Source organism: Lolium rigidum, chromosome 7 (genome assembly GCF_022539505.1).
Source record: "Lolium rigidum isolate FL_2022 chromosome 7, APGP_CSIRO_Lrig_0.1, whole genome shotgun sequence".
Lineage (NCBI taxonomy): Eukaryota > Viridiplantae > Streptophyta > Magnoliopsida > Poales > Poaceae > Lolium > Lolium rigidum.
In genome coordinates, this window is record NC_061514.1 from 189,819,908 (window position 1) to 189,830,239 (window position 10,332).

Genomic DNA, 10,332 nt, shown 5'->3' on the forward strand with positions numbered 1-10,332 from the left:
TGAAGAATTTGAGGACAAATACCTAGGTCTCCCTACTCCACATGGCCGAATGCATAAAGGACGTTTTCAAAATTTGCAACAACGCTTGCTAAAGAGGATGTTAACATGGGATGGCATGCAGTCCCAGGCAGGAAAGGAAACACTGATCAAGGCCATAGCCCAGGCTATACCCACGTACACAATGGGCATCTTCAAATTGCCAAGATCGGTCCGTGATGATCTCACACGCATAATAAGAAATTACTGGTGGGGCGTGTCCCAGGGAAAACGGAAAACACACTGGATTTCGTGGGACAAAATTACGTTGTCAAAAAGCCAAGGTGGTTTGGGGTTCGAAACTTGAGAGTGTTCAATCGAGGCACTTGCTCGCTAGACAAGCCTGGAGGCTCCTAACAAAACCGACCACACTATGTGCTCGTGTACTGCGTGCTAAGTACTACCCGAACGGCGAGCTTCATGATACTGTGTTTTCGGCGAACGCGTCTCCGTCATGGCAGGGTGTACAACATGGGCTGGAGCTTCTAAAGAAAGGGCTTGTGTGGAGGGTAGGTAATGGTGAGCAAATTCGAATCTGGCGTGACCCATGGATTCCTCGCCCACACTCATTCAGACCAATATCGGTCCAGGGCGAGTGTCGCCTTCGCCGGGTCTCAGCTCTTCTTGATGGCCAAGGTGCTTGGAACATGCTGCTGCTCCGTCGTCATTTCTTGCAGGTGGATATCGATGCCATTATGGAGATCAAGTTGCACCCGGGTCGATCGGAGGACGTCCTTGCATGGGCTCCGGCGACAAATGGCCTCTTCACCGTCAAGAGCGCATACTGGCTTGGCATGGATGAGCTACACCGGCCTACTCATGGTGCCATGAGTAGGGCACCGAATGGACGGAGGGCCATTTGGAAGGCAATTTGGGGGTGTCCTGCTCCCCCTAAGGTACGCATTTTTGCCTGGAAGCTCGCCACAAATTCACTAGCTACATGGGAGAATAAGAAGAAAAGGAATATGGAGGTTTTGGACATGTGCATTATCTGTGGTGTGGAATGCGAGAGCACCTTCCATGCTTTCTTCAGGTGTCAAATGGCAAGAAGCCTTTGGCAAGCGATGGGGGAAGTTTGGCCCCTCCCGAACATTAAAGCTTTACGCAGCACCGGTAGTGAGTGGCTTTTACACCTGTTGGAGGGCAGACCAGAGGTGGAACGAGTTATGATCTTGATGACATTATGGCATATTTGGCATTGCCGCAATGAAGTTGTCCACCAAAAGCCAGCCCCGTCAATAGATTGCTCTAAACGGTTCTTACAAAGCTATCTAGAATCTCTACTTGGCATCAAACAGTTCCCCTATGCAGATGCAGCGAAGGGGAAGATGGTGGTGTCTGGGGAGAAGGAGATCGGAATGAAACAGGAGGCAGAGACGTCGAAGGAGGTACATATACGGCCATGGAGGAAGCCTAATGAGGGAACTGTGAAACTGAATGTGGACGGCTCATTCTGTGCAACATCTGCTAATGGTGGTACAGGAGCAGTGCTCCGTGATGGCACAGGTTCGATTATTTTTTCGAGTTGCCGTTTTCTGCAATTTTGTCGGAGTCCTCTTGAAGCGGAGCTTGAAGCATGTTGGGATGGTGTGGTGCTGACTTTGCTCTGGTCCACTCAACCGTGTGTGGTGGAGATGGATTGTTGTGAAGCCGTGAAACTCATTTGTTCCAGTGAAGTTGATAGATCACCTTTTACAGGCATAGTTCAGGAGATCAAGCATCTCTTAGCATCTAGGGGCAACTTAGTAGTTTGTTCTGTGAGTCGTCAGCAGAATAATGTACAAGCATAATAGCAAGCCAAGTGGTCAGCTGAAAAGCATCAAATGAATTGAAAGCATAAACATAAAGGCTGAAACTTTTTTTTATCTCAAATAGAACATGTTTTTAATTGAGCTAATTAGCACGGTGCATCGGTGCAGGTATGGAACATGTAAGCAAGGAGAAGAGGAATTAAAAAATTACCAATTTGGCCACATATTTGATTTCAGAAGTTTAGCGCCCAATTAGTCTAGGCATTATTCATTTCTAGCTGGACATTTCAAATCGTGTTAAACAAGTCCAGTTTATAGGAAGTTTAGCAATTGTCAACGGTCCAGTCATTTGCAGCAATTTTCGTTAGGCTTTAGGTTCTGGATTTTAATCTTTCATTGGTTCTAATTCCTTATGTCATGGATCAAATAAACTATTGATTTTGTCAGCGAGGGTGGCTCGGGGTCCATGTTCAGGGGCTCGGATGACGAGAACACCATCATTCCCGTTACCGGTCACGGCCATGGCCATCAAGAAGCTCAAATAGGAACGCTTACAGGACGCTGGTATTTTTTGACCACTACCAATCTTTTTAATAGAATCAATTTCTTATTAAATTTTCCAAATATTTTGCTATCAAATATGTTCTCTATTTCTGAATCAAAGGTGCAACCAAAATGGAACTGGCCCAATTGATGAGACCACCTTCGTGCTGGCCAGCCCCGACACCAGGATGGTAATCTTCATGAAGAAGCTCAAATAGGAGGGCCTTCTCGGTGTGATATTTTGATGTAGCTGTTGCCATGCGGCTACATCTGCACTACACTTGATAGCAAAAAGGAAACAGGTATTATGCATGTGTGTTGTTTTGGGAATCATGACAGAAAGGATTACACTGTAGTTTAGCTAGATTCTTAATGAGTTCCGTTGATTTACGTATGGATGAACTAATAGGTGATTCCTGGATTTGTATTTCCAGTTATATGCTTTCAAAGAAGGAAAGCCTAAGTGAGCATGGAGAAAGCTTTTCTATAATCTATTTGCCATATCATAAATCTGCTAAATGTGAAATATATTTATGCTATAGGTCTAAAGTTAACATGGATTTTATATAATTCTAAAACTCATAACAATTTTTTTTTTGTTACAACTAATAACTTCTTCTATGCCATCTCTTCAATTTCAGAGGAGTGGCAAGGTACCAACCAAGCAACATGTTGATTCCAGCGTACAAGTAGCAACTGAATTTCAGTGTAAGTAAATGATTCTCGGGTCCTTAAGTTCCAAATACTGATATTTCATTTGACCTGTAAGTAGTACTTTTCATGTCCTTTTAGTATTTACCCACTATTAATTTCTGCAGTTCTCTTCCACCTTCTGCAGCTTAAACATCTTTCAACAAACCAGTTTTCATCACCACGTAGATCTTTCTCTAAATCTTGCACAACAAAAGATTTTTCTCTAAATCATGGGATGCATTTTCAGGTATGAGCACCAAACGAAATTAATCACAAAGTAGAAAATACCATGTCATTTCATTGAGCACTAACTCAGTGTGTGTACTGTAGAATTGTGATATTGACAGATAGAATTGCATATCCCTTCTCCGTGTCAATTTGGTATTTACTTCACATCGGTCCATTCTTGGGCTTGTGATGCTCGTATTACTGAACATACATTCGCCTCTACTGTTTCGTTTTGTTAAGCACAACTAGAAATAAGATGGAAGCTTGCAAGAATAAGCTTTATTCTATTTCCTTCCTTGACTTTTCTCTTCTTCACCTATGATTTTTCTTTTGCGGTACATGCTTCGGTCCTATGAAATGTTTCCTCGGGATGTTGTTGAGTCTGCTGTGCAGGCTGGTAATAACTAGATTTGAGAAAGGGTCTAGAACGTTCATACAGAGGGAGTGTTCCTTAACATTGTGATATGCATTTTATAGACTGAATAAAAACTTTTTTGAAAGCAATGATGATGTTTTCTATTGCTTTGTACAAATAGATAGCTGGTAGCCTTTAGATATTTGAAGTCAACATTGTGTTCATTATTTATTCAGAAAGGCACAAGATGTTGATCATATGACTTTGAAGTGGTCAAACCTTTAGTTCTTTTATTTAGACTCACATGTGATTTTACACTTTTAACTAATTGACGGCATTATACGGCATGTACTGGTAAGTATTTTAGATTAGTCTTCTGCCTGAAGAAAAGTGTGTAAAAAAGGTACAGGTGCCACATATTTTGAATTTGTCTAGGTTAGTTGCACAGATAACGCCTTATCGAGTGTGTTTTGTGTTGCAAGTTAAAACCTTCTGGAGTAAAAAGCATCCTATATGTTGTAATATAGACAAAATGTTAGTGATCCGAGAGTAGCACACATCTACGGTTGGATTGTTTAATTTACCTGATTGTTCTCATGCAACCTGACCTCTAAGCTCTACATTTTCTGGAAATTAAGACCCAAGTTGGATAATTTTCCTTACTCTTGCTCAGTTTACATTTTACTATCATATTGTAACTTTTCAGTAGAACATGATTATGGCACTTAGCAATTGTTCAAATATTTTGTAGTTGTTGTGTATCTAAAAATTGTATTTCGCTGGTTCTTATTGTGCAGGCTGTATTCTTTGGTTGTGCAAATATCATGCTCAATCATTTTGATTATTTTTAAAGAATTCTAGAAAAGGTAAATATATCAGAAAGTGTCATTCAAGAATGTACAATCAGTTTCGCTTTCCCCGGTACTCTCTGTTAATATATTGCCTTAGCTTCCTCTACTCACACATACCATTTAGATTTGCTTTCTCTGATTCTTATTAACCTGCATAGATATCACTATTAGGTTACAGTATATATGATGATTTGCAATCCAGTTCCTTTACCACGACATCAGATTCAGAATAGATAAATGGTTGTAGCAGAATGTTTTCTTATAGTGATTTATGGTGGATTAGGATAAATTATTTTGCATATAGTGATTTCTCTTCAGAAGGTAAAAAATTAACGTAGTCTTTCAAAACTGAACAGATAACCAAGTTATTCAAAATATATTTTCTGCTATATATTTATTATTGGGAAAACCTGTGGAGCGGCTTTTTGCTAAAAGATGAGACCACTGTACTTAAGTTTTGAGCATAGCTTGTACATCATAAACAGCCTTTCGTTTTCACTGTATTAATTGTACTCCTGGGTTGTGTAAGGATAGGAGGACAAAGGAGACGACCCAGCTCCACAGGGACATGGTGGTGGCTGTGGTGGAGACGAACACCACGCTGGTCAATGGTTATTGCCAGGCAGGCGATGTGGGGGAGGCCATCAGGCTGCAAGGGGCCCATGGGGACGTGGGATTCTGTATAAAATGGACGAGAAAACATACTTCTAAATTTGGTCCGAAAATTAGTCGAATGTAATGCGTACATCTTAGCATAGGTGAGCTCTTTTTTTTCTTCGGATGTTGCTTACTGTTGTTTGTGGTGCAAAAAGTTATGACATGTTGATTTGTGGTGCAAAAAGTTATGACAAGCTGAGGTTGTCAACTGCAAACAAGACATTGTGATACATTTGAAGGGACTTATCGAGCTAGAGGAGTGGTTGGAGATGACAATGAGTTTGGGTACGTAGTTTCAGCTTAGACATGGCTAATGATATATCTCTATTCGGATTGATACTTCTATGTGTAATTCTGGAGTAGCTCCCTTGTACGCTCCGTAGTTGCTTCTCGATCTTGGAAAGAATGGGTATTCGGTGTCGTCAATTTATTGTCTGACTTAGCAAATACTACCTCCATTTTAAAGAATAAGGCGTCCTCGTTTTACGAGCTTTTTGTTTGACCAAAAATTACTTTAAATAGATCAAAATTGTTTGTATAAAATTAGTACCATTAAAAAATTCTTTTTAATACGAATCCAACGGTACTAATTACATATTATATAATCAAGATTTTGTTGCTCAATTTTTATGGTCAAAGTTCGTCTTAAAATACGTGTGCGTCTTATTCCTTAAAACGGAGGTAGTACAAGCCAGGTGTTGGGAAACATGCTTATCTTAGAAGAATTGCAATATGATAAAGGCACTTTAAATGTCCAATCTTTGGCTCTTTACCGTTGATTAAATGATGATCTGGCAGTTGTTGTGAAATAATGGATGTTGGCAGCCCATTTGGATAGGCTTATTTTGTCTAAAAAATATGGGAAATTCCATTTAGCGAATTGCCCAAAAATAGGGGAAAATTTCAGAAATCTAAACATAAATATAAAGGGAGAACAGAAAAGGGTAAATTAAGTAACGAGATTACAAGGGACTTGCCTTCAGCTGCAATTGGAGGTACCCGAAGCACGATGACATCGTCTTCCTCGTGCAGAATCGACCGCTGCCGTCGGCCACCGCCTAAGCAGTAAGCGCTCGCCTTTCTCTCAGCGGAGCACCCATTGGTTGAAACCGGTCGGCCGCAAGCTCGCAGCGCCGCTTGCGTTCCTGGCCGCCCGTGTTCCTCACAGCCGCCGGCCGCCGAATCAAGCGGAGCAGCCGCACCAAGCACAGCAGCCGCCTTCTCTGCCACCTTTTTTTAAAGAGAGCACTGGATTATCTTTGTTTTTTACAAAGGAGCGAGCGAATTGATAATCTTTGGATGCTTCTGGTTGTTTTGGAGTAAAATTTGGACCAGAGGAGTTGATTTCGAGACTCCATCCGTAGATGATTTACTTTTATTTTATTTCGATACGAAATGTATGTAGCTACTCCCTCCGTTCTTTTTTAATTGACTCGAATTTAGTACAAAGTTGTACTAAATCCGAGTCAATTAAAAGAGACCGGAGGGAGTATATTTTAGTGGTAGATACATTTGTATTTAGAAAAAAATAGTTAAGATATTTACTTTTAAGCGGAGGGAGTACTTCTTTAGAGTAAAATATTTTGAAGCTGGGGCAGATGTAGCATTTTTTGGTCTATTTGGCACAGTTATTACCAGCATTTTTTTAAAATAGATTCTTGCTCCGCTATATTAATATAACAATCATATGGTACAATTGTAGCCTTAGCACAAGCAAGCCCAAGCAAAACAAAAAAAAATAAAAAATTAAAGTAAAGCCAACATCCATCAGATCGATGAAAACAATGATGACCCGCGCCCGCTGCGTCCTCCGGAGAATTTCCACCATGCTTTTGGCACTCCAAAACGCCTCATACCAAGCAACACCTTCAACAAGGGATGCCACGACGACGATGTTGCTCGGACTGGGCCTAGGTTCCCCACGGTACATGGAGGAGTGTGGGGAAGGGGTACCCCTGCGCCCTTCAAGAAGGAATGGCAGTGCTCGCGCGCGTCACCATGTCGATGCCGGCAATCCGACAAGGATTTCCCCTGACCCCAAAAAACCACGACCTCGAACGCTTCATCACGCTCCACCAACCTCACCTCCCACGAACTCACACCACCACGGTCTTGCAATCACCATCGCCGTCTCACCATGGACAAAGTAACGAGACCGACGAGATCGAGAAGAGACAACCGGAAACGAGGAGCGGCTAAACAACAGCCACACGGGAGGGGCACAACCACCTCCGCCATTAGCGGTAACCGATCGAACGCAGCATCAGGAGCAGACCAAGCCCTATAGGCTTGGCCGAGCCCAAGTGGGCTCGTGAAGCTCCCGTCGCCACGCTGCAGTAGGATCGCCGCTGTCCAGGTCTCCCCTATCTCGAGCCACTCCTCCGATCACCGAATATGGCATAGACACGCCCGGTCCTGGCCCGTCCAGACCCAGATGGGACCCAGATCTAGGATGGGAGGGCGCCGCCTATAGCCACCGGCCACCGCTCTGCCAAGCGTTCGCGTCATTGCCACCTCACAACCCGAGAACGCGCGCCGCCTCCGGAACATCGTTGACCTGAGACAACCGCTGCCGGATGAGTAGAATCCAACGCCTCCCCTCCTAGCGTGCGGGTAGGGGCATGGCCACCGCCGCCGGCACCGCGCGGGCTTGGCCTGCGCCGACAAAGTTGTGGGGAAAGAAGGGGGAGGGGTTGGGACCTATGGTTTGAGATCGCCCCGCCGTCCTACGACAACTAGGATGGAGTGTGTAGTAGAGATGCTAAGATGTCCCTTTCATTGGCTTCCAAGTTCTTAACGGTATTCCTATTCGACCAACATAATGCGTAGCTATATCGGGAAGCTAAAGCTGCTAGATCGATGTCCTAATGGGGCTATTTTAGACTTTGATTACTTCAGGGGCCAAAGCCTACTAGAATGTTTATGATAGATGTGGATATGGTTGTACAACATAACATTGATGCCAAATATATAAATAGAAAAATCACAAATTTCCATTTTGTTATTTTAATCAAAAACTTATTTCCTGGGATGCTATAAAAACATGAGATATATTTTGTGTATGGGTGGTCATATGGCTACACTGCTTCTATTCCCAGTCCTAGCTTGTGGGTAACGTAGTTTAGTTCGTTAGAAGTACCGGGAGTGGTGTTTTGGAACATGGGAGCATACGCTCACTCTATTTTAAAATGCATCTTACACCTATTTTGAATTTCAAAAAAATGAAATAAAAATTCGCACGTACATCTTTACATGCTACACGCTCACAAAGTTATTTCATAAAAATTCAACTTCATGTGAGGTGTGTAAAAAAGACAAATCTCAACGCTAAAAATAATGCTTTTTACAAGGTAATATTTCTCTTTTTTACACAAAAAATATTGGATTTTCGTGAAACTTGACGAACACACATATATTATGAAGATGTATGTAAAATGTTTTAATCCGACATTTCAAAATATGATTTTTTTTTTTGTATAGGAGCATACGCATTCGGGAGCCATTGAATTTCCGGTACCAACACCTCTTCTCATGTAAGTTTTGTCATATAGGACAATTGTTCTTATAGTATGCTCAATTCTCTTGAAAGTTTATCCTAATAATTACATCATTTTATATTTGTTGAAACTCAGGAGTTATGCAGTTTTTAGCTTAATTTCTTTCAATAAATTCTAAGAAATGTATTATTATATTGGCAATTATTTGTATCGCCGTTATACGAAATAAACATTGGCATGACTTACACGGGATCGTGCGCCAAGGCGCACATCTAAATCTAGTGGCAAAAGAAGAGCAGGTCGGTCTTGGCGGTGGCAAGGCATGCATCCACGTGAAGGCGGTGCGAAAGCCCGAAAGCAGGACGCGATTGGAAACAAACAATCGGAGGGGCTTTCCAGGTTCCACCCCCGGCGGCGGTGCAGCGGAAGGGCCAAACTGCGGACGGGGCCGCTGAGCTGAGCTGAGCTGGGACCCCGGCACAGCTCGCGCACAGGAAAAAGAGACCTCTCTGGCACCGGTTCATGCACCGGCGCGCCGAGCAGATCACAGCTCAGAGCGTACCACACTGCCACTGTCTACTGTACTGTAAAGCTGCTGATGCCAAGATGGCTGCTGCTGCCTACGATAATCGGCTTTGGAGGAATGGAATAATTAGAAAATGATGTGCTGCAGCTCCATTCAATTCAGAAAAGATCGGATGGCGATTTTCTGGAAACAAAATACTAATGGTACTACCGCTGTAACTGGATGGGCTTGTCTCTCGGTCCAGACTTGGGCCTTAATTTGCAGCCCAAAGCATGTTTCAGATCGGGCCTGGGCTTTTCATGCTACAATACGTAACCAAAATGGCTGACCAATTTAGTTGGATGCTTACACATTACAGTTTTAGCTGCCCAATGCTCTGAAATCATGATCCAGCAAAAACCATGGAGGTGGCCAGAGAAAATATTTTGGCACTGAAGCTGCCACAAGATCAATCTAGAGTGAAACAGCCTTGACCATCGTGAGGTGGATAACATGTACTCGTGTCAAGTATTCCAAATGGCAAGCGCTAGGCGTCAGCTCGCTGATGCGTTGGCTCTATCCATGCATTGTGGACCCCCAATTATTGCTGCATAAATCTAGTCACCGATAAAAGAAATTCTAACCACTATACCCGCTATTCTCGTTTTGACGTCATTCTTTTTTCTCGTAATGTATTTTGATGTCCCCGTGATCATATCATGGTGTATCCGGCTGGACAATTGGGTGACGAGTGACACCGTAATACCAAGAGGTCTTAGAGCATATCTCTTCATCGCCACAAGAAGCATAATCTCAAGTCTTGAACTATCCAAATTTTCACACACCACTTTCCAATGCACCTGAAGAGATATCCGTTATGATCATCCCGTTACAGGTATTGTTTGATGACAATTAAACTGCATCTTTCAATATGAGGGTACTCCATATTCTCATGGTCTAAGGATATGTGCGTATGATTATGTCATGATGATAATACTACTAACGTGTGATGAAAACATCCATGTATATCATAGAAATGCATGTATCGGTTTAACACCATTGTTCTTCTAACAATGTGATTGCTTTGTTGTTGGCATCATTGTTACTTTAACAATGACTATGATCAAGAAAACAAGATCATCACACAACACATGAGTTTTTCTTAGAGGTGTGACTAGAAACACTTTGGTGTTTATCTCTCTACCCTTTCTCCTTC